We start from the raw sequence: 27718 nt of genomic DNA, 5'->3' as shown, positions 1-27718 counted from the left end.
TAACATGTTAATAAGACAATTAACAGTTATTAAAGATCTGGCTGTTAACAATTCACTAAAATCTTAGCCACAAAAATTATTTCACTAATAAATGGAAACTTTAACCCAAACCTCACTCAGCTTCCAGAAACAAAAGGATTTAACCCAAGAAAGACAATAGTTCATTATGGTTTATTTTTAAATATTCCTACTTGGCAATGGAGTTTGAGTCTGAAATTGAATGGTAGGTTCACTTTTATCTGTGAAACTTCTATGAGTACAAAAATGGAACTATTAATCTGGCTTTCCAAAATCTCTCATTCGAACAGGCCACCATATTCCATTTTAGATTTAACCTAAAATCAAAAGGAAAGATTTAAAATAACCTTGTGACTTTCACAAATTTAACTACCCACAAACCATGAGAACGAGGTACAGAACATGAAACATTTCGAATGAAGTATTCTTTTCCAACTGCATGTGAAAAGGCAACATTGACAGCATCACAAAAACCTTAATTTAAAACTAAATGTCACACAAGAACACCATATACACCCAAACAAACCCACATACCACATAATTCAACACATCGGGGCAGCAGTGGCTAAATAATGGAATAGCATGAATACTGCAAGGATTTTGGCAGACTGACGTACAGTCGGCTCACATTTCCTTTGCCTTTAACAGTGCCTGTTACATTACTAATGTAGTTTTTGGTTTTTAGGTGTGGAGTTTCATCAGGGGTTGGGGGGATGAGATTCCAATTACATTGTATAAATTATTAACTTAGATTCTCGGCCCAGGAAAATTAAGTAAAACAACAATACTATACAACAGAATTTGACAGTTGTGTATTGCTTAAAACATTAAAGTGATAAGGGCATTTTTAAATATGTGTAATCTTTTTACAAGTTCAGAAGAACCACAAATTATGGAGCTACAAACCACCGGCTATTCAAAGGAAAATTGTAGCTTATAAAATATTGGCTGACTGCCAATACAAATAAACTTTTTTCCCCTCAAAAGAGCTTTGTAAGCCAAAATACTGTTTCAAAAGTGACTATAACCATCTTATTCAATCAAGTAGTAATGTTATTAAACAGTAAAGGTAAGTCAAATCTTGGTCTAAAACAACCTGTAAAAACCTACAAACTATTTCTCACCAATATAGTAAAATATCCCCTTGAACTTGGAAATCGAGACTTGGAAAATGTTAATCCATTACTATTTTACCAAAATTTCATCAGGCAATTAATTAAATAACATCAATAATTTTAAAAAAAAGTTTTGAAGTCTCAATACCAATCAATGAACTTATTATAAAAGGGGAGAATAGCCACCACCCAACGCCCCCCTCAAAAAGCTGTCCTTTGAAAAACAGCAAAAACTCCTCTACAATCCAAAAATATTTTTTTCAACTTACTGCCCACATGGAAAGGTAACAGAAGACAGAGAAGTGGATTCAAATCCCAGCTGCACTTTTTTGGGGGGGTTGGAGGGGGGACAGAGTTTTGCTCGTCACCCAGGCTGGAGTGCAGTGCCACAATCTCGGCTGACTGCAACCTCCACCTCCTGCGATCAAACGATTCTCCTGCCTCAGCCCCCTGAGTAGCTCGGATTACAGGAACACGCCACCATGTCTGCCTAATTTTTTGTACTTTTAGTAGAGACGGGGTTTTATCATGTTGGCCAGGCTGGTCTCGAACTCCTGACCTCAGGTGATCCACCCACCTCAGCCTCCCAAAGTGCTGGGATTACAGGTATAAGCCACCGCGCCCAGCCTTCCAGCTGTACTTTTAACTAGTAAGCACCTTGGGCAGCTGATGAGTCCAGGCCTGTTTTCTCATTTATAAAATGGAAACACCATCACTCATCTCACGGTGAAACTGCTGTGAGGATCTAAAGATGAAATGTGTGTAAAATGTGTATCACAGTATCTGAACAGAGTAGTAAGTGCCCCATAAATACAGTCCAGAATTACTGCATTCACCAAATGGAGAAATGAGAATCTCTACACGGATGGACAATTTAGATATTGTAAGTAAATAAAATATATCTAACATACCTGATTCAGAATTTGGATGTCTTAAGTAACATCAGAGCTGAGTTGAAAAAGTTGAAAAAACAACAATAATAATAGTTGCCATGAGTGCCTTCTATTGCTAGGTACTTTGTAATTTTTTTAAAATCGTTATAATAATTCAGTAAAGGAACAACTAAGCACAAGGTATATACAAGGTGCTTTAGGAAGCATTAAAACATTTCTATGAAGTCTTGAGTGGAGATCTTTACTCTGTATATGTATATATTTTTCCCCCAAAGCAAGGTATCTGAGTATTCCTATTCCATTCTAATGAGACACATAAATGCAAATAACATAATACTCATATCTCTATGATCTTGGCATATTTAACTCAGTCTTTTCTCATCTATCAAATAGCAATAACATACTTGTCCTACCACTATCGTGTTGAATTTTTTTTTTTTTTTTTGAGACGGAGTCTCACCCTGTTGCCCAGGCTAGAGCGCAATGGCGCGATCTCGGCTCACTGCAACCTCTGCCTCCTGGGTTCAAACAATTCTCCTGCCTCAGGCTCCCGAGCAGCTGGGATTACAGGCACACGCCACCATGCCCAGTTTTTTGGTTTTTGTTTTTGTTTTTTTTACATTTTTAGTAGAGACGGTGTTTTACCATGTTGGCCAGGCTGGTCTTGAACTCCTGACCTTGTGTTCCGCCCACCTTGGCCTCCCAAAGTGGTGGTATGAGCCACCGCGCCCAGTCTAATTATTTTTTTAAGGCAAATAAAAACCGGTAAAAATACTGGAAACTACATAAACCTATAAAAATAGGGTACCAATGTGAGAATAAAAATATAAATTGCAACATAATTTTGTAAGCCTAACATAATTATTCAATATTAATTCTCCAGTATAACCTGATGTAATGATTACCTGAAAGAGCACTGTACTTCCCCATAATAAAGAATGGCTTTCTCTCTCCTTGTATGTCACCCTGTTATGTAGAACTTGCATTAGTCATATTTTACAAGGTTATACGTCTTACCCCTTCAGCTAGACTATAAACTACTAAAAAGAAGGAAGCTTTTTTTCATAATTCATATCTTTAACAGTACCTAATACACTGCTTTGTCTACAAAAAACACTCAAATATTTAATGACCAATTCACTGCATTTCAAAATTAGGCAGCTCTTTACTTCAAGGAATAAGATGGTTTCTAAGACTAAGGCTCATAGTCATTTCCAGATTATCTATTATTAAGGCTGCAGGCTGAGCCACGTGGCTCTCACCTGTAATCCCAACACCCTGGGAGGCTGAGACAGGAGGATCACTTAAGCTCAGGAGCTGGAGACCACAGGTCACAGTGAGACCCCATTTCCACACACACAAAAATGTTTTAATTAGCCAGGCAAGGTGGTGTGCACCTGTAGTCCCAGCTACTCGGGAGGCTGAGGTGGGAGGATCACTTGAGCCCAGGAGGTCAAGGCTGCAGTGAGTTGGGATCATGCCACTGCACCCCAGCCTGGGCAACAGTGTGAGACCCTGTCTCAAAAAAATAAAAATACGCTTTGGAAGGCTGAGGCAAGAGGATCACTTGAAGCCAGGAGCTTCAGACCAGCCAGGGCAACATAGCAAGACTCCATCTGTACAAAAAATTAAAAAGCTGGGCATGATGATACATGCCTGTAGTCCCAGCCACCGAGGAGGGTGGAGTGGGAGGATCACTTCAGCCCAGGAGTTCAGGGCTATAGTGAGGTATCATTGTACCACCGCACTTCAGCCTGGGTGGCACAGCAAGACCCTGTCTCAAAAATTATTTTTTAAACCTGTTTTTAAATTATTTTTAATTAAAAAATAAAGCAATTGAGTCACTCCTTTTAATTTACCAATTTTTCTAACTTTGCAGTTCTCCAAGTGTGGTTTAGGAACCCCTGGAGGTCCTCAAGACCCTTTCAGGGGTCTGCAAGGCCAAAACTATTTTCCAAGTAGTATGAAGGCATTATGTTTCTTTTCCACTCTCACTCTTTCCAGAGTACAGAGTTTCCCAGAGGCTACATAACTTTGAAGACGGAACATAATGAAATAGGTCACATTTGGAAGACCAACATAATTCAATGAATAAATATTTTCCAATGGCCAATGCATAATGTTATAAAACCATGTATAGATAAAAGATCCAATCAAAATGCAAAGACCAGTGGATTTTAATGTAACAGGACACAAAATGTTCACTGATCTGGTTTCAGATTCTATCAAGATACTACCATTTGTCAAGTTTTGGTGTAGTATCAAAGGAGATTATCCAAAATTATCTGAAAAAGCTATTAAAATATTTCTCCCTTTTCCAGCTATATATCTGTGCAAAGGCAGATTTTCTTCTTCATATACTTCATCGAGAACATACTAAAACAGACAATGCAGAAGCAGCTATCCGAACTCAGCTGTCTTCTAGTAAGCTAGGCATTAGTGAGAATTACGAAAATGTAAAACAATGCTAGTCTTCTCACTAGTTTTCTTCTGTCTTGGAAAAGATACTTTTCACTAAAAATATATCACTTGTGTTAACATACAATAGTTTATTAGCATTTTTAAATATTTAAATGTTTATCAGATATAATTTCTGATAAATACCAAGAGACACAACTCATATAAACAAGAGATCACTGGGGTCCTCAATAATGTTTAAGATTGTAAAAGGGTCTAGAGTTAAAAAAAAAATTTTTTTTTTGAGAACTGCTGACCTAACTATATGTAGGTTGATTTGGTGTTCCCAATGCTAGGTTTTCTATCCATTTCACTAGGGAAATGCAGACATTTCTCAGGAATGAACCATGTCAACACTGTACAACTTGGAGCAGTGGTCACTAAGCTCTTGACAAACGTTTTGCACTCATTTTGCAGTGAGCAATCCCCCAATGAACAACAGATTTTCAGCAAAAGGTTTTGGCAAAAACATCAACCATTCTCTTTAATTCCCATTTCATAACGAGTATCACTTAGCTATATGATCTGTTTTAAAGGAAAGCAGGGCTGGCTACAGCGGCTCACACTTATAAGCCCAACAGTTAGAGAGACTGAAGCAGGAGGATGGCTTGTAGCCAGGAGTTCAAGACCAGGGTGACATAACGAGACCCCATTTCTATTTAAAAAAATCTTTTTTTTTTATTAGCCAAGTCTGGTAATCCTGTAATCCTAGCTACTTGTGAGGCTGAGGCAGGCAGATCACTTGAACTCTAGGAGTTCGAGGCTGCAGTGAGCCATGATCATACCACTGCACTCCAGCCTGGGCAATGGAGAGAGAGACCCTCTTTGTCTGTCTCTGTTTCTTTTTTTGTTCTCTTTCTCTGTCTCTCTCTCTCAAAGAAAAATAGTACAAGAGAAGAGACAGCACTTACTGAGCCCATCGCAAATGCCAGGCTCTGTGCTTTACTTACATTATCCCATAATCCTCAAGACCCCGCAAAGTAACACAGAGCAGGAAACTGACTCAGACTTACTTGCCAAAGGTCACACAGTTAATAAATGGTGGAATGAGGACTCAAAATCAGGCCTGTGTGACTCCAAAGTCCAGTGCTCTCTCCACTTTACCAGGTAACCTTCATAATACTGGATTGGAAATCAAACCTGTCACTTACTTTCTATGTCCCTGAGTGAGTCAAAACTTCTCTCAGCCAGCTTTTTCATGTACAAGGTAAGACGGTTAGTATGGCTGACCTCCAAAGTCCCCTCCATAGCTAATATTCTTAGATTGCAATTCATCACAACCTCAACCGTACAGTTACAGTGTAAAAGGCCTTTTGTATGTCTTTCTAAACAGAACAAGAGAAACAGTGCAAATAATGGGGAAGTAATGAGTAAAATTGTTAGGCTAAGATATGACTTTTCATGCTTTAACATTAACAATCATCATGAAATACACTATAAGCATTTAGTAGGCATTGTATACTTTTCATTCCAGATAACAAAAGCTCCCTTCTTTGACATAAGCTTAGGCATTCAGCCATCTGACATCTCTAAGGGTGGTAAGCACCTGTTAGCACGCACACAGGAATACCTAACTGAAAAGGATTGCTATAAGGGAGCAAATGCCTCATCATTAGCTTGCAGAGCCCCATCTTTTTTTTTTTTTAAGCTAAATTATACAATAACCAATGAAGGTATTTGCCAAGCATTTCTGAGAAAAAAGAAAAGTTGCAGGAAATGGTGAAAACTGACACATGGCACTTCAACACACAAACAAAACACAAATCCAAGAAGAAATGTGCTGATTGCAGGACAGTATACAGATGAGGTTTTACTGTATTTGCAATGATGTTGGCTAGGCTATCAAAATTTATACTTCTTCCTATAATACCGACCATTTGAACACAATTCACTATGTGCTAGATACTGTGCTGAGCCCTTTAGAGACATCACCTCTAACTCTACAGAGTTGTGACATAAGATATTCATTTTAAAAGAGGAAAGGTCTTACAGCTAGTAAGTGACAAAGACTTGAAAACAAATCCGACCAACTCCAAAGCCTGTACTCTTCACGGCACATTTTTGCTGGTTCCAGAGAGAATGAAATGTCATCACTAGGTCAAAACAGAAAAGCAATGTGTAATATTTGAGCCAAGTTACAAGGGCATTATAAAACATTAAGTTTTTAAAAGCTTAAAATCCATTTACGGAAGTACCTAGTATTTAGATACTAGCAAAAGTCACAAGGTCACTGTCAAAAATCTGTACTTCTTTGGATAACTATCAATACACACATTCAAGACATCTGTAGATGGCCACTATTGCTATACCTTATATTCTTGTCATGCTCACATAACCTTAAAAAAATCTCTTTGTTCAAAGTAGCCAAAGAGCTGTATTTTACATGATACCATCCTTTTTACCCAAAGCCAGCACGTTGGAACATATTACCCCAGGGCCTATTACTGAAGGGAAGTAACATGATTCAGGCCAAAACACAGTAGAAAAATGACAAGGTTTATGAGGTGACTTACCAGGGGCATTCAAAGGAATGACTGACAACTGGTCTACCAAAATTTCTTTCAAACTTTAAAAAAGCTAAAATAAAGTGTTTTAATAGGGGCAAAAATGTAATTACAAAAGTCTTCAATACACACAATTTGAGTTATGCTTCATTGGAATTGAATCACGATTTTTTAAAAGGATCTTAAAATGAGAAATCAATCAAGTTCCAATACTGCTAAGACTAATCATTAACCACTCAAGCACATCAATTTATGACTTTAAAATAAAATCATATAAAGACTCATTACAAGAGAAGAAAAAGGTCGGGCACGGGCCCAGTGGCTCACGCCTGCAATCCCAGCACTCTGGGAGGCAAAAGTGGGTGGACACGAGGTCAGGGAATCGAGACCATCCTGGCTAACACAGTGAAACCCCGTCTCTACTAAAAAACACAAAAAAATCAGCCAGGCCTAGTGGCGGGTGCCTGTAGTCCCAGCTACTTGGGAGGCTGAGGCAGCAGAATGGCGTGAACCCAGGAGGCTGAGCTTGCAACGAGACGAGATCGTGCCACTGCACTCCAGCACTCCAGCACTCCAGCACTCCAGCACTCCAGCTTGGGTGACAGAGTGAGACTCCGTCTCAAAAAAAAAACAAAAACAAAAAAGAAATAGATAATTTCTAACAACAAATTTCAGAAGCTACATTGCAATTTCTTCTAATTGTTTATGATAATGTCTATAAAGAGTTCCAAAGATTATTTCCTATTTTGTTTTTCCTCTTTTGCATACAGATAGATAACAGCGGGTCAGGAGAAAGTGGCAACTAATACACAAACATCAACAGGACTAACAAACTCAAATCCCCTTCCCTTACACACTGTACTGCTAAGAGAGTACTGAATCCCTCAAACAAGATGATTCCATGTGTTTCTTTTTGCCTGCTCATTCCCAAATTTAGTGACAAGAACACCCAACTTTTCTAGCCAAATAGATATGGATTTGAATCCCAGATTGGCCACTTATTAGCTAAGTGATTCTAGAATTAGTGAACAAGACTTCATTTTCTCATCAGAAATACAGTAACCACTTTGAAAGGCTAGTGTGAAGATTAACAATAATATGCATAACGCATGTCTGCTATCAGCATTATTATTCATTATGTGCCTAACACATTCTTTTTTGACGTTGCTGTTTGTAATATATCACTATTAAATAGCATAAGGAGGAGTCTCTGTTTCTCACTGGCAAATCAGAAGTGGGCGACAAAGCACTGGAGTGCGCTGTAATACAAACTTGCCCTAGTCCACCTTACTTGTCACAGCAAAGATTTTTATTCTAATTGCTTAAAAACTTTTCAAACTGCATAATGGGTAAGGGGTTTTATTTTGAAGTGATGAAAATGTTCTGGAACTACATAAAGTGGTGGTTGCTCAACATTGTGAATGAAATGCCACTGAATCGTTCAGTTTAAAATGGTTAGCCTTTTTAAAAAATGTTTTCAGAAGGAACGAGGGGGAAAAAAATCTTAATTATTCCTACTGAACATTATTAGGTGTTAGTAATAACACCCAATAATGACCAACCAACTAAGCAGGTTAGTGACCAACTCAGCTACGTTTATTTAAGATTTCCTGGTACACATTTCTAAACAGCAGCCTGACATGGTGAAAGGAGCCCAAGACTGAAGGTCAAGAAATCTACCTCTTGCCGATCAGGAAATTGAGACCACCCTGGCTAACACAGTGAAACCCCATCTCTATTAAAAATACAAAAACTTAGCCGGGCGTGGTGGTGGACACCTGTAGTCCCAGCTACTTGGGAGGCTGAGGCAGAATGGCGTGAACCCAAGAGGCGGAGCTTGCAGTGAGCCCAGATCGCACCACTGCACTCCAGCCTGGGTGACAGAGCAAGACTCCATCTCAAAAAAAAGAAAAAGAAAAAAGAAATATATCTCTTGCCCCAACTCTGTCACTAGTTGGGAGTGTGATTTTCAACTAGTGCCTTAACCTCTCTGCAACAAAGCAGGACTAAAAGGATCTCGCAGGTTTCTCACAAGGGTAAGACTTTATATTCTTAGCAAACCAATTATGTGAAACAAAATTGCCCAGATTTTTAAAAAATTTACAATATACTCCAAATCTGACAAACTAAAAGCCATCACACCTCCAGTGAGGTGAAAAATATAAATTATACTAAATACGAAAATTTTCTCATTTCAGGACAGTTGGGTCCTACTGACTCCTATTTAATGGAAAACAAAAGGCTCCATAATGACAGTGTCAAAATAACACTCACTGACAATATTATCTAAGGGCAAAGAAAAAAGACTTAATAAAGAGATGACTAATGTTGTAAGCTCAAGGTCACCTTCTAAACGTAGCTGGTAAACTGCAAGTTTTTAACAAACTCATGTCTTTTTTTCAACTATTAAAAAATGCATTAAATATAAAAATGTAAACATCATACATCATTAGCCTATAAATAAAAAGTGTACACAATTATCATTATTTTGCAAATAATTTGTTTGCCTATAAATAATCTTTGGGTTAAAAACACCTCCTGCTACAAGGCTGTGAAAGTGCTATAAATCTAAAAGAACCTTACACTGTTCTTTAATCTGCCTGGCACAGAAAGCTACATCCTCTGATATCTTCCAGTATTTTGTTAAATGTAGGCTGTTAAAGAAATGTTTTGGCAACTAACACCTTAACTACCATTAATTAGGTTAAAAGCCTTGTCCTCTTCCAACGTGTCTCTAAGTCCTAAGGGGAAAAATAGGAGTATGGTATGGCAAGATCATGCAAACCTTTTAATTCAAATAAACACTGCCTTGATCTCAAGGTGATCAAGTTTACTAGTTGGGAACACTCATTTGCTCAGTGTGTTTTCTTCAAAGAGGTAAGAAAGGCACTGTTTAGATATCCATAGCCAATGACACAGCAGTAAAGGAGAGTTCAAAGGATGTAAGTTGTATCAAGCTTCTGAGAATACATAAGTGTTTTTACAACCAGAGCAACTTATCTAACACACTTAGTGAAAAGGGTTGAGCTACTTACAGATGAAAAGAAAAATTCAGGTGCTGTGTCAAAGTTTTCCAAATCAATTATCTAGATTCTGATGCCAGCAATAGATTCAGCAATTGAGTCTTACTTCTCTTTCTGGGAGTCAGCTATATCAAAATGAAGGCACGAAAGCAACAGATGCACATCCTTTCTAAAGAGATCACTAACTTTTTTTATCAGAATCATCATCACCTGTATACAACCATCACACCTGCAAACGTTATACCAAAACTAAACGAAATTTTCCTCCTAATCTCACTTCTCTTGGGTTCCTGCTTATATTGAGGGAACCCCAGCCTAACAATCAACTGGCTTGAAACCCTGTCAGGCTTGTTGCTCAGCCCTCACATCCAGTAGTTTACCAAGTTGCAACAGTTCCAAGACATCCTTTCTTTCTGTTTTCTGTTTGTTTTTTTTGCTAGTCTTGCTCTGTTTTTGTTTTGTTTTGTTTTGTTTTTTTGCTAGTCTTGCTCTGTTGCCTAGTGGAGTGCAGTGGCATGATCACAGCTCACTACAGCTTCAACCTCTTGGGTTCAAGCAATCCTCCAACCTCAGGCTCCCAAGTAACTGAGACTACAGGCAAGCACCACCACACCCAGCTACTTTTTTTCTATAAAGATGTGGTCTCACTATGTTGTCGAGGTTGGTCTCCAACTCCTGAGCTCAAGTGATCTTCCTGCCTTGGTGTCCCAAAATGCTGAGATTATATATATATACCTATTTCCACTACCTTTATGGCTTTTTCCCCCCAAATTATTACAGTAGCATTTTAATCAGTGTACAGTGAGATGTCACTTAATGTACTTGATAGGTTCTTGGAAACTGTGACTTCAGGGGAAATAACATATAATTAAACCAATTTATCATAGGCTAACTGATATATACAGCAGTTAAGTTCTTCTTGTCACAAAAACATCACCAAACTTCTAAATAAAAACCAAAATGCTTCAAATATTAAACACTGAAATAAATGTGAGCTATACATACATGTAAGAAAGGTTAATAAAAAACAAGATGACTACTTAATTATTCCAGTTCAAGACTGCAGGTGGCCAGAGCCTATCCCATCAGCTCAGGGCACAAGGTGGGCACCAATCCTAGACAGAACACCATTCCGTCACAGCGCACACTCACACACACACCCTCACTCACTCATCCTGGGACCACTTAGACCAATTAACCTAAACTGCGCATCCTTCAGATATGGAGGAAACAAGAGTACTCAGAGAAAACCCACACAGACATGGGGAGAATGTGAAAACTCCACGTAGACAGTGGCTCTGGCCAGGAATCTTTTTTTTTTTCATCAACATTATAATGAAACGACATTGAATGAAACATTATTCGAGGACCAGTTGTATTTATTTCAGTCTGTCTTTCCACATAAAGTTGTCAAACTCATGAAGATAGTCCTGATAACGTCCTTCATCGCTGGAGCTTTCAAACAGTAAGGCTTGAATTCCTGATTCTTGCATTCAAATCCTTCTATCAGCAGCTCCAACATTCCTCTCCAAACTTACACTCTACTAATTCCTTTCACATATCCCATGAACCACTTGTTATTTCCCATACAAATCTTGAGCACTCTTATTTTGCTAATGCTATTCCCTCCATATGGAATTCTCTTTTCCATTTTCTCATAATCCAGTTCTACTTGTTTTCTGTGGCTCATACTAGACACTACACACACCCTCACTGAAGTCGCTCCATTATTCCCCTCCACTAGAAATAATTTCTTGTTCTTCTGAATTCTGGACCACTCTCTCAGGTACTTACCTTTTTAAAACACACAAACACACACACGCATCATATTATCAACTCCCCTAATAGACTGTAAGCTCATAAAAGTATAAAAGGGTCTATGAATACTTTATCTCTGGCTGGGCACAGCGGCTCATGACTGTAATCCCAGGGCTTTGGGATACCCAGGCAGGAGGATGGATTGAGCCCAGCAGTTCAAGACCAACCTGGGCAACATAGCAAGACTTATCTCTACAAAATAATTTTTTTTTTATTAGCCAGGCATAGTGGCACATGTCTGTAGTCCCAGCTACTCAGCAGACTGAGGTGGTAGGATTGGTTGAGCCTAGGAGGTTGAGCTACAGTGAGCCGTGATCACACCACTGTACTTCAGCCTGGGCAACAGAACAAGACCCTGTCTCAAAAAATAATAATAATTTTTATATATATATAAATTATATAAAAGATATATATTTTTATTATGCATAATTTTATTTATATATTCTATACTTATTTATAAAATTGTATATAATTATTATATTGATATCTTTGTATATCCCAATGCAACTAGCACAGTGCTTAATAAGGACTCAAGATGAATAAACTAATAAGGATACTCATCAAGAAAAACAGAAATACAGCAAAAAGACGACTTCAAGGTGCATAATATTCCAAAGAAAAACTGAAATTAAAACTTTAAAAAATTAAACCTTTTCCAAGTAATAGACTACAATTAATAAAATAATTCATTCAAATACTCAGGTTCCTACTAAATGCCAGGCACTGTTCTATTAGGTGCTTGAAATCTACAGAAAACAAAACCAACAAAAATCCTTGCTTTCATGGAGCTTATATCAAGTGGAGAAACAAAGGCAATAAACAATATAAGCAAAATATATCATAAGTGAAATGGTTAAGTGGCATGGAGAAAAAGAAGATGGGAAAGGTTGGGTAGGGAGAACCAGAAATGGAGGAGCTGCCATTTTAATAGGGTGGTAAGAGAAGGCCTCACTGAAAATGAGAGATAAGATGGAGCCAAGCAAATGTCTGAAAAACTACATTTTGGACAGGGTAAACAACAAGTGCAAAGGACCTGAGACAGAAATATGCCTGGAATGTTAAAGAATCCGCAAGAAGGCCGGACAGGGTGGTTCACGACTGTAATCCCAGCTCTTTGGGAGGCCGAGGTGGGCGAATCATGAGGTCAGGAGATCGAGACCATCCTGGCTAACACAGTGAAACCCTGTCTCTACTAAAAATACAAAAAAATTAGCTGGGCGTGGTGGCGGGCGCCTGCAGTCCCAGCTACTTGGGAGGCTGAGGCAGGAGAATGGCGTGAACCCGGGAGGCGGAGCTTGCAGTGAGCCGAGATCACACCACTGCACTCCAGACTGGGTGACAGAGTGAGACTCTGTCTCAAAAAAAAAAAAAAGAATCCGTAAGAAGACCATTGTGGCCAGAATGGAGTAAGCAAAAAGAAGAGTAAGAGAAGATGAGATCAGACAGCCAAGAAGGCATTCAATCACAGAAGGACTTGACAGGACTTTGTGTTTTACTTTAAGCAAGACAAGATGGGCAATCACTAGAGGGTTTTGACCAGAGAAGACAAAATCTGACTTACTTTTTTTTAAAGATCATTCTTGTTACTGTATTAAGAATAGACTATAAGGAGGAAAGGGCAAAAAAAAAAGGGGGGGTGATTACTGCAAAAAACTTGGAGAAGGTAATGTAGGCTTACGCTGGTGCAAGTGATGAGAAGTGGTCAGATTCTGGATATATTTTAAACAGGGCTGGTAAGATTTCCTAAGGGATCAGATGTGATGTGTGAGGAAAGAGTCAAGAATGTCTCCACGTTTTGACCTCAGAAAATGGAAAGATGAAGCTGCTATTTACTGAGATATGGAAGATTATAAAAGGGGCAAGGGGAAGAGGAGACATGGTAAGTTCAATTTGAAATAAGGATAAAAGATATAAGAGATGTCAGGTAGGCAGTAGCATATACAAGCCTGGAGTTCCAGGCTACAGATAAAAATTTGAGAGTTGGCCAGTCGCAATGGCTCACACCTGTAATTCCAGCACTTTGGGAAGCCAAGGCAGGTGGATCACTTGAGGTCAGGAGTTCAAGACCAGCCTGGTGAAACCCCGTCTCTACTAAAACTACAAAAAAATTAGCTGGGTGTGGTGGCGTACCTGTAATCCCAGCTACTTGGGAGGCTGAGGCAGGAAAATCACTTGAACCCAGAAGGTGGAGGCTCAGTGAGCCAAGACTGCACCATTGCACTCTAGCCTGGGCAACAAGAACAAAATTCTGACTCAAAAAAAAAAAAAAAAAAAACAAGAAGATCTGAGAGTCATCATCACACGCATTTAAAGCTACAAGAATGGGTGACAGCACCAAGGAAATGAGAATAACGACCAGAGGGGCAGGGCACGGTGGCTCATGCCTGTAATCCCAGCACTTTGGGAGGCCGAGGCGGGTGGAGCACCTGAGGTCCGGAGTTCGAGACCAGCCTGACAAACATGGAGAAACCCCGTCTCTACTAAAAAAATACAAAAAATTAGCTGGGTGTGGTGGCGCATGCCTGTAATCCCAGATACTCAGGAGGCTGAGGCAGGAGAATCGCTTGAACCCGGGAGGCGGAGGTTGCGGTAAGCCGAGATCACGCTATTGCACTCCAGCCTGGGCAACAAGAGTGAAACTCTATCTCAAAAAAAAAAAAAAAAAAAAAACCAGAGATCCCATGGGGCAGTCCAATATTAAGAGGTAGGTGTAATAATGAAGAACCAAAAAAGAAACTATGAAGCCAAGTAGGTAGAAAAACCGGTAAGTAGTATGGTATCCTAGAAACCAAAGCAGAAAGTGTTTCACAAAAGGAGGTACCCATTTGTGCCAAACACAGCTAATAGGTCAAATAAGAATTAAACTTCATAGTTTTGACAGTTACAGTTTCAGTAGAGTGGTGGGGTTAAAAAATTCACTAGAGTGGTTTCAGGAGAGAACACGCGAACTAAAGATGAATAGAAGAAACAACTCTTTAAAAAAGTTTTGCTGTAAAGGGGAGCAGAGAAATTGGGTAGCAGCTAAAAAAGGCATGTGGTCAAGAAATGGTTGTTTAAAAAAACAGATGAAACATAGTATGTGTGCGCCAACTGGAATGAGCCAGTAGACGGGAATAATGATGTTGCAGAAGAGACAGAGACGTCATTTCAGCTGTTAACAGAATTTCACTAGAAGAGTCAAATAGCCCAATGAAGAGAAATCTCACTAGGCTCGTGGGCAATAATTCCAGAGTACTGTTACTCTTTGTGATACTAAAGAAGGGAGGAGAGCAGTCCATAATTCTAATTCACATGTCACAGGAGGCTCAGATGAGAGGCTGGACCACTTGCCAAGAACCTCTGTGTTCAACATTTTATATGTTATTTCATTTAAGCACAAAATAACTTCATGAGGTATCATCTTTATGTTACAGATAAGGAACCAGAAGCTCTGAGAGAGTAAATAATATGCTTAACTCACAAAGCTGGTAAGTGGTTTCTAAGAGCTATGTTTTAAATCCACGTCCTTCTGAGTAGAAGATAAGGAATTACTGTTAATTTAGGGAGTTAAAATAATGTTGTGGTTATGTGGTTTTTTTGGTTCTTATCAGTCAGAAATACATACTGAAGTGTTTATGGATCAAAGTATATGATGTCTAAGATTTGCTATAAATTCTCTAGCCAAAAAAAAAATAGTAAAATGCAATTGTGAGTGAGGGCTGAGCAGCAAAATGTTGATAATTGGTGAAGCTGATTGATGGCTATATGGAAATTTAATCTTCAATACAACCCTAAGTTAGGAGTATTATTCCTATTTCAGACTTAAGGAGAGAGATCTACAACTAGTAAATAGGATTAGATCTCACAGCTAAGTCTTTTAGTACCAAAAACATTCTGCTAATATAGCAATTAAGGTTGCACACCAGGCACCGTGAGCATCCCCATACTCCACCCAGTGCCAGTACTTTTTCTCAGATTCATTACTACCCCATAATCCTGGGACTCTGAGCTTCCTAGGAGGACGAAGCACTATCCCATTCAGTCCATGAAAAGACTTGTACTCAACAGCTTGATTAAAAGAGGCAGATTTCAAATTTGCTCAGCCATCAATCTTCCTTGCCAAATTCAGAAACTAACATGAATTTGATATGCAACTTGTGAGTGATCTGATAGTCTGCCAATCTCTGCTCTAAAGTGAACTCCTTGTGCCTCCATTTCCCTAAATGCAATATTCTACTGTTCACCTACACTATACAGCCATCACAGGGACCAAAGTTCAGGTATACAACTCTGAGCTCTAGAAATAAAGGAACGATAAGGCTGACCAACTTCAAAAGTCAATTTTGTATAGTTCTACAACATTTACCACGAAACTGGCAGATCAAAAAAATCGCAATTAGTACTTATTTTTAAGATACCGTGTTTTTAAAAGCCTCATCACAATGTTTGATATCTGTCCTTCTATGCTAACCTTGGCATTATAAGCTCATTCACAGCTTACTTCAAAAACAACTGAAAATATTCACACTAAAGGCTTGAGATTTTATTCTCTCCAGCTTTTAACCATCAAAACTGCAACACTTTTCCCCTCTAGTTCACTAGCTTTGTGAGTTAGAGTTATTTAACTCAAGAGTTATCCAGTATCCAAAACTTCATTAGGTTAAAATTTAGGTTGCCTAAGCTGTACAGAAGCCAATGATTACATGCAATGTTAATGAGTTTCGGATTTACTTGAACTATAAACATCTTAAAAATGAACTGCCTCCATCTTAACTTTTGCAAACCAACCGCTTATTTGTTAGGTCACTGCCTAGCTGTCTTAAACTGTACTGATTTCCATTTAGGTTGACTAAACATAAGTAACCAGTTATAAACTCCATTTTCACATTAAGGGCCAATATATCTAGAGAAGAATCTATTTTTTACTCAAACCAGTATTATCGAGGCATACTAAGAAATCTTAGGTCTGGCACAAAACACGCCGTTGAGCCTAAATGTCAATTTATGCTTGCTGAATTAACTGGCAAAACAGGCTTAATAATGGCATACTGAAACAAGCATGGTAAGAAAAAAATCTAGACAGAGCCCTTTAGGACAATTACTAGTCACTATATGTCAACAGCACTACATTGGTTAAATTAAAATCATAAACAAAATGCTGATCAGCCCAATAGGATATTGTGAAAAATCCTGGCACCTGGAAAACTGCAAAGAACAGGAAATTCTGCAGGTGCAGTAAGAAACTACATCTTACCCATGACCCAGAAATGCCTCAGAATTTATTACACAACCTGCTGCAGAATTCTCACTTTTCAAGTGGAAATGAACCATGAAGTCACACAATGCAAGGCTGTGATTTTATTATTGATGTAATCAACTGTACCCTTTCAAGTTATGCTAAAGTTAACTAAAGAAAGCAGATGTTTTACACAGTGCTAGTTATGTCAGAAGTTAAGAGAATTTGAATACCAAATAAAATTTAGGACTGCTTCATTCAGCCACATGCACATGTGTGAGGCAGGCACTATACTTCTCAAATAGGATGCACTTAACGGACACTTAAGACAAGAAATAATTCAAATTAGACATGAAAGTTACAAACCAGGTCATTTGGTCACCTCACTATTCAATGCAAGAACTAAAAGCTATATTAAAGATTAACACAACTTTCGGGCTCAAATCACCTAATTATCTATATCACCATTAATCTGGCCTTATTTACTTTATTTCTATTTTAACTGATATATACATTAAACTTACATCTCTCAATAAAGTTTTCTAAAATTAGACTTGATCCACTAGCCTCTTAGAATTACTAGTCAGAAATAGTTTCTGTAAACGAATTTTGAAAAACAACCAATCTTCCCATAAAAGGACCTATGCAAAACAAATGAAAACAGAAAAGCAGTAAAATGGGTAACAGCGTCCAAGCATGTTACCTAAGAGAGTAAACTATTAGAGTAGATCACATAGCAAAGATAGATCACTATCGGAGCTGGGTATTACCAAGCTCACGGCAAATTAATGCGTAATAAAGCAACCTATGCTGAGGCAGGAGGATCGCTTGAGCCCAGGAGTCCAAGATCAGCCTGGGCAACACAACAAGCCCTTGAGACCTGGTCTCTACTAAAAGTAAAAAAATAGCCAGATGTGGTGGCACATGCCTGTAGTCCCAGCTACTTGAGATTCTAAGGCGAGAGGATCACTTGAGCTCTGGAGTTCAAAGTTACAATAAGCTATGATCACACCACTGCACTCTAGCCTGGGCCACAAAGCAAGACTCTGTCTCTTAAAAAAAAAAAAAAAAAAAAAAAGCAATTTGCTATTTACATTTTGGCTGTGTCAATCATGACCAGCACCTGGAAGGCTCTTTACAACTTGTAAACCAAACACAACATTAAGAAAGCATTTAAAAATCATTCCCCCTCAGATAGAGCAAAACCTGTCAACGCATATGGAAATACCAAGTGATAGGTAATTATTTGATAACTAAAACTTGAAAAAGGAAGGAGTATTCAGTAAATCAGAAGAAGGAAGCTTGATGTCACTAGCAGAAGGGATAGCTCTATTTTTTCTATTCCAGTCACTCAGTCAGTAATCAATTTTCTGCAAAATACATAGGAAAATGTATCATGTTTACTATTTCTAATATAAGAATTGAATTCGGCCGGGTGCGATGGCTCACGCCTGTAATCCCAGCACTTTGGGATGCCGAGGCAGGCAGATCACGAGGTCAGGAGATCGAGACCATCCTGGCCTACATGGTGAAACCCCGTCTCTACTAAAAATACAAAAAATTAGCCAGGCGTGGTGGCAGGCGCCTGTAGTCCCAGCTACTTGGGAGGCTGGGGCAGGAGAATCACTTGAACCCGGGAGGTGGAGCTTGCAGTGAGCCGAGATTGTGCCACTGCACTCCAGCCTGGCAACAGAGCGAGACTCCATCTCAAAAAAAAAAGCAAAAAAAAAGACTTGAATTCACTGAGCCAAAGAAGTACTCTGTCTCTGGAAATTCCTGCTTAGAAACAATCTTGAGCTATAGCTGGAATCCAATGTCTCTCACAAGCTTTTGCTCAGGCTGAAGAATTCAAACCAGCACTAATACTCAGCTGAGAAATTGGAAAGGTAAGCAGACAGCAAAGAATGAATAAACTTCAATTTGCAGACATCTCTGATAGTCACATAAATTTCATCTCTATTCAACTTTCACACAAATTAATCCACCTAATGGCAAATTATGAAGTACTAATATTTGACCAGTCTAAAAACCACAAGGGAGAAAAAAGGAACTAAATAACATCTATCCCCATATTTGCATAGTTCTAGTCTTCCCGAAAGACTTAAACTTGTTTTACATAAACCACCTTGATTCTCATAGGAGATGGATAGAGTCAGGTTTCTGGAGAATAAACCAGCAGGAAGGGATTAAATATCTTGTCCAGCAAGTCACCAGTGAAAATAAAACCAGAACCCAACTATTCAGCCTACAAAGCCTAAATAACCTGCTTTCCTTGGTTCATAAACTTAGGATATCTAAAGTGCCTACAAATTGTACCAATTCATAGAACTTCACAGAACAATACATATAATCAGAACACTATGCCAGAATTGAGTATTCTGAGCAAGAAAGTAGTGCGCACCTCAAGTCAATAAAAGGAACACAACGGACTTAAAAAATACAAGGAGGAAACAATGGCTATGTTGAAGAGAATTTTCAAAGCTCATTCTATTCATCTTATATCCTACTGCTCAAATTCTCTGCCAAAAAGCAAATGAGGTCAGACACGCTCCCTATAATTATACTGTATACATACCTCAAATCTCAAAATACTCAAAGAGTTTCAATCGAAGGGATATTACACCTTTAAAATCTTTCCCTCCAAAAATAAAATCTCACAGCAACGCCTTCAGAGCATTCTTTTGCTGCCATGACACACTTCAAATTTGGATTTTACAAATCATTTGCTTCCAGTTTATTTTTTAATATTTTTATTAGCAGATTCCGATTACTTAAAATTTGGTGTTCTGCTCCGCCCTCATTATGTTTAGGCAAGATTCCCACTTCCACTCAAACTTATTATTCAAACATACAATGGCTGCATTAAGATACTTCCTAAATCGACAAAAGAAGAAAACTAATCAACCCAGAAAGCTCCCAAGCTACCAAAGCGACCTTTTATTTGAAATCATACTAGGTACCACACTACACATTATGTGAAGCCCACAGAGTGATAATTGAAGTTATTTCTGCAACATGACGAAATTTATTTTTTAGCAAAATCTGACAAGACTTAATTTTCAACTGTCAAAAGGGAAGTCGTTTTCCAAGATTCTAGGAAACCTTGCTTACTGAAGCAGTCTCAAAGTAGTTTGCTTAATCCTTTCAAATCCCTAAGAATCTAACACAAGCCACAGAACAGTGAATGAGACTTGCACTGAAATAAGTGTCTGTGTTCAAACCCCTAAAGGTTACTTCCCATGTGTTTGGCAAGATGAAGGCCATATGTCCGCCCAACCCCATAAGTGTCTTTCCTCAATAAAGCTAACATTACACTTCCCAACTCAAATCAAAATACCAGAGAATCCAAAAGCCTCCAACTAAATTTTACCTGAACTATTTGGGAGGACAAGTCAACAATCCAGATCAGTTACTCACATCTTGAAAGAGTCAGAAAGCTCCAATTCTGCCACTTTCAGGAGCCAGGTGTACATTACTTCTGTCTGCCTACAGCATGGGACTCAGATATTACATCACCCCATGCCTGAATACTGACCCATTACCCAGAAAGCCCCAGGATATCTGAGACATTGCACCAAGGTATCCCTTTCTCCCTCTCTTATACATAGCCCTTAAATGCAACTGGCTACTGGGCCTGGTCTCTTGCAGTTTCACAAAGACATCTGCCCTGCACCTGCTGCAATCCCATTTCCATTCACTCTTGGTGCACTCCTCATGACCCTGTGTGGCTCTTCTGTCCACTCATCAAACCAATATGCTAGGATGATACCCACTACACACCTCTTTCAAATTTGGGGATGTGCACTCAGCTCTCCCTTACCCCTTCGTCATTTACCGGGTTCTGGAATTAAAAGCAGGCTCAATGATCTCTCTGACCGTAGGAGTATGAACTTTCAGATATGACACTGGGTTTAATGTCCTCCATTTTCCATTAATATCATTCCAGAATTCAGGTCCCCGCACCCCTCAATCTCCAGTTTCTCTTAGTATGGAATTTAAGCCTCTCCATTTAGTTATTTTTCCAACTTCTACACTCTGCCTGCCCTTCCTTATACTTCCAATGACCTAAAAATCTTGGCCCCTTTCATCTCTTGAAACTCAAAGTGTTCGAATCTCTCCCCATACTCCCACTCCTTGGATCTTCCATACTCTCTCAAGCAACCTGTGTTCCTAGCTCTCTCCAACTTAAAGTCATTTCCTGCCCTAAACCTGGGCATCCTACTTCCACCACCACCACTCCAATCCATCACCTATGCCTTTCTAGTTACAGACATGTCCACATACACCTCTACCTTGCCCTTCTCTTACTCCACTATAGGTATTAAGCATTCTTCTACATTCTCTACCCCAAAATAGTCTGTCCACCTTCCTTCTCCCTACCTCCCTTCTCCCTACAGCACAAAACTCAGTGGCCCAAACCTGTGCTTCCCTCCCTCCACCTACTGTACTCCAGACCTGTCCACCTTCCCCTCCAGTGTGTCCCATTGTCCCCCTCTACTGATTTCCTTCTCACACTCTCCTCCACCTCCCTCCTCCCCAGCCTCTCCACACTTCCTGCCTCAGAAATCTTTCATTCCATTTGCTCCCACACTTTACCTGCCACTCCAAGAACACTTCCTTTCCCCACCCGCTTTTGCCCTCCACCTCACACACTCCATGCCACCCCACACACCTGTCCCTCTCCCCCAACTCCTGCCCCTAATGTCCTCCAACACTTGCCAAGAACCCCTCACCCTCCGTCCTACCTCAAAGTTCCCTCTCTTGCTGCTCCCACCTTCTTCCATACTTCCTGCATAAACACCCTCCATTTCACGCACTTCTCCCGCAATCCTTTAAATGCCCCCACACACCTCCTGCTCTCCATCCCCATCACCCTTCTCCTACTGTCCCCACCTCTCTCTGCAAGCCCTCAAACTCAAGTCTCTGCCCCAATCAACTTCCCCCTTCCACCCCATACTCCTCTTCCCTGAGCACCAGATACCTGCCTTTTTATCCTCACATGTCAACCCCCTTCCGCCTCCCTGCAGTCACCCCTATACTCCTGGCCACACACTACCTCACACCCCTCGCAGGTCTCCTGGAGCCCCTGGGCCTACCCTTCATTTCCCTACCACACCAGACGCCTAGGCACCCTGCTTTCCTCCCTCCCTTTCAGGCGCTCCCTGCCTGCCCTCACTTCCCCCTGCCCCGACCCCCTCCTCCATCGTTCCCCTTCACGAGCGTCCCAGTGGCCTTCCTAATACCCGCCCCACTCCCTGCTCCTGGCACGCAGTGCTCCTTCCAGTTCTGCTCGAGTCCCCAGTCTTCTCCCTCCATTCCCACCCCACTCGTCCCAGCCCTCCCCAAAGGCCCCCTGACTCCCTCTTGAACCCCACAATATAGTGCCCCCCCCACCGGCCAGAACGTCCTCCATCTCGCACTCGCCTGGCCCAGGGGGCCCCCCAAACCTGCCTGAAGGCTCTCCTCCTCCATTGGGCCGGATCCCTCTGCACCCCTATTTATCCCCAAATCTGCCCACACCCTCCGCCTGCCCCCCGAAGCCTCTCCCCAGCTCCTGCCCCTAATGTCCTCCAACACCTGCCCCGAGCCCCGAGCCCTCCGTCCCGGAAGACCTCCCGACACCGCGTCCCCCCACCCTGCCCACGCCCTCCCCTGCTCGGCCGGGACCCCGTCCCCGCGAAGGTGAGGAAAGCTGCCCGCTGCCCTTGCCCGAAGCGGCCGGGGCACCGCAGCGGCGGCGGCGGCGGCGGCCACAATGCCGGAGCCGCGGGGCTGGGATTGCTCCCTGCTCTCCTCCTCGGCCGCCACCGCCGCCGCCGCTGCTAAGGACGCACAACAAACAATGCGGGGCCCGGGCCGGCTCCGCCAACCGCCTCAACCGCCGCCTTAACCGCCGCCCGCCCGGGACGGCCCGTCGCGCAGGCGCCCGCCCCGCCGCCGGAGCCTACCCGCGCCGCCGCGCTCTGCCCGCGCCCGGTACCCGCTCCCGCTCCGCCGCCGCCGCCACCTCGCCCGCTCGAGTCTCCGGCTCCTCTGCCCAGCGGCGGCGGCTGCGGCGGCTGCTGCCCTGGTGGCGCTCGCGGCTCCGGTCTCCGCTTCGGCGGCGGCAGCGGCGGCGGTGAGCACGTGACACCGCCGAGCGCGCCCATTGGCCAGGCCAGGGGGCGGGCCCCGCGGCTGCTGGGGAACGGAAAGCCCGCCCCCTCGTTCGCCGCGCGCCCCCTCCACGCGCGCCCTGCCGCACCTGAGAGCGCCGGCCAGCGCCCGCCGCCACTGTGCTGCGCCGCGGCCTGCGCCAACTGCGCACCTGGGAGCGCGCAGGGAGCAGTCGCGGCCGGCGGCCGCATGCACCTGCGAGCGGACGGTTACGTAAACTGCGTCCCCGCCTTCCTCTCGGCCCCAGGCCCCCGCCCGCTGCAGCACCTGAGTCTCGCTGCGCTAGCGGCGTAACTGCGGCGGAGCGGAGACGAGCTGCGCTGGGAGGCTAGCGAAATGCACGGAAACTTCGTAACTTCCGAACCTGGGAGCTGCGCCGAGCCGCGGCGGCGAGCCGCCCTCCCCGGACCCCGCACCCCAGGGGTGCCCCCCAACCCCAGCAGCCACACAAACGGAGTAGGCGTCGCTCTGCCTCCCGAGGTGGAGGGGCAGGCCAGTAGGCTTTGACTTGTGCCTCCGCCCACCTACTTGCTGGCTGTGTGACCTTGGCCAAGTTACAGAACCGCTCTGAGCCTCAGTTTCCTCATCAGGAAAGCTGGTACAATAATTCCAATTTAGGAGCTGTTGGGGAGATAGCATAAGACAATAGGTATGAATTCTCCTGGCACACAGCAGTCACTGAACAGAAGCTGCTACAATCACCTCTCCTTCACCCGCCTATAATGAACCTCCCTGGGATTGAGTTTGGGCCCAGGACCTCTCTGACCTCCTTATGGTTGGGTCAGATTTTGACTGAACACCTACCAGCTCTGTGCCAGGGGCGGCGCTGGGGAAGAAATAAAGGTTCGCTTTCTAGCCTACAGTCCCTGGCCTCACGTTCTTGGTGCCCAGCATTCTGCTGGCGGGTTCAGTCCCTGCTGAGTACCTTGTGTATACCGGGCGCTGTGCAGGGTGCGGGGATGCACTGGCAAATGAGACAATGTCCTTGCCCTAAGGCAATTCCCAGCTTGGGGCAGAAACGACCTGACCGCTCAATGCCAAGACAAGAGGTTCTTGAAGAGCCCAGGGATTGAGGAGGGACCTCCCACAACAGCCCCCTTGGGGCCCCTTTTCATCTTTCTAACACACCAGGCTCAAATATTCAAACAGCTCTGTTTCGTTCACAGAATAAAGTGTAAAAACCCAGTTTCAACTGAAAAGGCCTTGGTGATCTGGCCTTAAGCTTCAAGGTGCACGTCCTTCCCTTTGCCCCTCCTTCAGGCCAATTTGACCCTCCAGCCACACAGAACTACAGAACTGTTGTTTCCAGAGTATGCCCAGGTGTATAGGAGCCCTGAGTCTCCTGAGACAGATGCCAGGCCTCAAATCCCTTTCTAAACCCTCTCCCCACCTCTGACCACTCACACCTTCCTTGACCCTCCTGAAAAAATCCTGGGTATCCTTATCAATCAGCTCAAGGTATATTCTCTGGAGATCCTTGGCTGCCTCAGACATGTGGTCTAAGCTCCCTCGGCTTGAACAGAGTCCTGTTAAGCTATATGTATTCTCATGGCACTAGATTGTAATTGTTTAGCTGGCTCTCTCCTCCCTGGTCTCTCAGTCCCTTGAGGACAGGGTCATCTTCGTGCCTAAGTGTGTTCGGGAAGACTACACGTGCACATGAGATGAAATCATTAAAGCTGGGTTTTGTAGGATGTCCATAAGTATCAGAGGGAGAAGAGGTGCCGCACTGTAAAGATCCAGGTTCACTGCACACTGGCTGTGTGATCTTGGAAAATCAATCTCTCCAGGTCTAAGTTTACTCACCTGTCAAGTGAGACTAATAGGATTGCATATTGTAGGGTTGTTAGGATTCAGTGCAATAGTATATCTGAGGTACTCAGCATGGTGTCCAGCACTTGGTTAAATTTTTAATTTTTTTAAAATTGAAGAATAGCATGGCATTAAGGATTCAATAGTATTTCTTGTTTCAATATGTTTATTGGGTTTGTAACTCCAAACACTGATGACAAAAGCATGCAAAGGATATAAAAGCAAAGAAAGTAAAAAGTTAGGCCAGACGCGGTGGCTCACGCTTGTAATCCTAGCACTTTGGGAGGCCGAGGCATGTGGATTACCTGAGGTCAGGAGTTCAAGACCAGCTTGGCCAATGGGGCGAAACCCCATCTCTACTAAAAATACAAAAATTAGCCAGACGTGTTGGAGTGTGCCTGTAATCCTAGCTACACGGGAGGCTGAGGCAGGAGAATTGCTTGAACCTGGAGGGGCGGAGGTTGCAATGAACCGAGATCACATGATTGCACTCTAGCCTGGGCAACAAGAGCGAAACTCAGTCTCAAAAAAAAAAAAAAAAAAAGTTAATGCACCTCTCCCTTCCTGCCGTTGACTCCACTCCCACTACCTCAATCCCAACTCCAGAGTAGCTACTGTTAATTTTTCATGTCCCACATTACCTGTCCAAAGAAAAAATAAAGTTGCAGAAAATTATTTATCTGTAATGTGTATGTTGGATTCTCCGTAGAAAAACGTCAGAAAGGATTAAACACCAACCACTATTGGTTATGCGTGGAAGATAGAATTGGGTGTGGGGATAGAGGACTTCAAAATTTCTGCATTGTTTTAATTTTTTAAGGATATATACGCAGATTTTTGTTTTGTTTTGTTTTTGACAGGGAGTCTTGCTCTGTCACCCAGGCTGGAGTGCAGTGACGCAATCTTGGCTCACTGTAACCTCTGCCTCCTGGGTTCAAGTGATTCTCTTGCCTCAGCTTCCTGAGTAGCTGAGATTACAGGCGCCTGCCACCACGCCTGGCTAACTTTTGTATTTTAGTAGAGACGAGGTTTCAGAATGTTGGTCTGGCTAGTCTTGAACTCCTGACCTCAAATGATCTACCCGCCTCAGCCTCCCAAAGCGTTGGGATTACAAACGTGAGCCACCGTGCCCAGCCTGTTTTGTTTTGAGACAGAGTCTCACTCTGTCACCCAGTCTGGAGTGCAGTGACACAATGCAACCTCAGTCTCCTGGATTCAAGCGATTCTCCTGCCTCAGCCTCCCAAGTAGCTGGGACTACAGGCGTGTGCCTCCACACCCATCTAATTTTTTTGTATTTTTAGTAGAGATGGGCCAGGCTGGTCTTGAACTCCTGGCCTCGAGTGATTCTCCTGCCTTGGCCTCCCAAAGTGCTGTGATTACAGGCATGTAATTACACATAGATTTTTAACAATGTATTTGAGGTATAGTTTACACATAAAATTATGCATTTCAAAAATGTACAATCCAATGATTTTCAGTAACTTTACTGAGTGGTGCAACATTAACATAAGTCAGTTTTAGAACATTTAGCATACCTTATGGATCCCCCATAAGTCCCCTCATGCTCATTAAGTGTTAATCCCCATTTCCACCCCTAGCCACAAGCAAACACCAGTCTACTTTCTGTCTCTATTTTTTGCTTTTTCTGGTGTATTTGATACTTCTTTTTTTTTTTTTTTTTTTAGACAGAGTTTTGTTCTGTCACCCAGGCTGAAGTGCAGTGGCACAATCTCGGGTCACTGAAACCTCCATCTCCCAGGTTCAAGCCTCCTGAGTAGCTGGGACTACAGGCGTGCCATTGTGCCAGGTTAACTTTTTGTATTTTTTTTTTTTTTTTTTTTGAGATGGAGTCTCGCTCTGTCGCCCAGGCTGGAGTACAGTGGCGCAATCTCGGCTCACTGCAAGTTCCATCTCCCGGGTTCACGCCATTCTCCTGCCTCAGTCTCCCGAGTAGCTGGGACTACAGGCGCCCACCACCACGCCTAGCTAATTTTTTTGTATTTTTGGTGGAGACAGGGTTTCACCATGTTAGCCAGGTTGGTCTCAATCTCCTGACCTCGTGATCTGCCTGCCTTAGCCTCCCAAAGTGCTGGGATTACAGGCGTGAGCCACCGCGCCAGGCCAACTTTTTGTATTTTTTTAGTAGAGACTGGGTTTCATCATGTTGCCCAGGCTGGTCTCAAACTCTGGGCTCAAGGGATCCTCTCTCCTCAGCCTCCCAAAGGCTGCAACTACAGGTGTGAGCCTCTGCACAGGGCCTGATACATTCGTGTAAAAAAATCAAATAGACTGGTCAGGTGCCAGGGGCTCATGCCTGTAATCCCAGCACTTTGGGAGGTGGAGGTGAGCGGATCGCCTGAGGTCAGGAGTTAGGGACCAGTCTGGCTAACATGGTGAAACCATGTCTCTACTAAAAATACAAAAATTAGTCGGGTGCAGTGGCACGTGCCTATAGTCCTAGCTACTCAGGAGGCTGAGACAGGAGAATCACTTGAACCCGGGAGGCGGAGGTTGCAGTCAGCTGAGATCGTGCCACTGCACTCCAGCCTGGGTGACACACCAAGACTCAAATAAACAAACAAAAAAATAAAATAGGCTTTTTCAGCCTGGCATAGTGGCTTACACCTGTAATCCCAGCAATTTTGGATGCCGAGACGGATGGATCTCTTGAGGCCAGAAATTCAAAACCAGTCTGGCCAACATGGT

General features: G+C 42.5%; 1 protein-coding gene across 6 annotated transcripts in view; it reads right to left on the bottom strand.

Annotated features, from left to right (window-relative positions):
- The window catches only part of STRBP (spermatid perinuclear RNA binding protein), a 150572-nt gene extending 127430 nt beyond the window's left edge, over positions 1-23142 (bottom strand). For 5 of the 6 annotated variants that reach the window (XR_013404579.1, XR_013404580.1, XR_003722988.2 and 2 more), the window contains exon 1: positions 22992-23142. The gene's annotated coding sequence lies outside the window, so the exon portion shown is untranslated. 6 annotated transcript variants of the gene reach the window in all.
- Between the last annotated feature and the right edge of the window lie 4576 nt (positions 23143-27718).

This window comes from Macaca mulatta, chromosome 15 (genome assembly GCF_049350105.2).
Source record: "Macaca mulatta isolate MMU2019108-1 chromosome 15, T2T-MMU8v2.0, whole genome shotgun sequence".
In the NCBI taxonomy this organism is placed as follows: Eukaryota; Metazoa; Chordata; class Mammalia; order Primates; family Cercopithecidae; genus Macaca; species Macaca mulatta.
The sequence above is the reverse complement of the archived record's forward strand: the minus strand, read 5'-3'. Positions and strand labels throughout refer to the sequence as shown.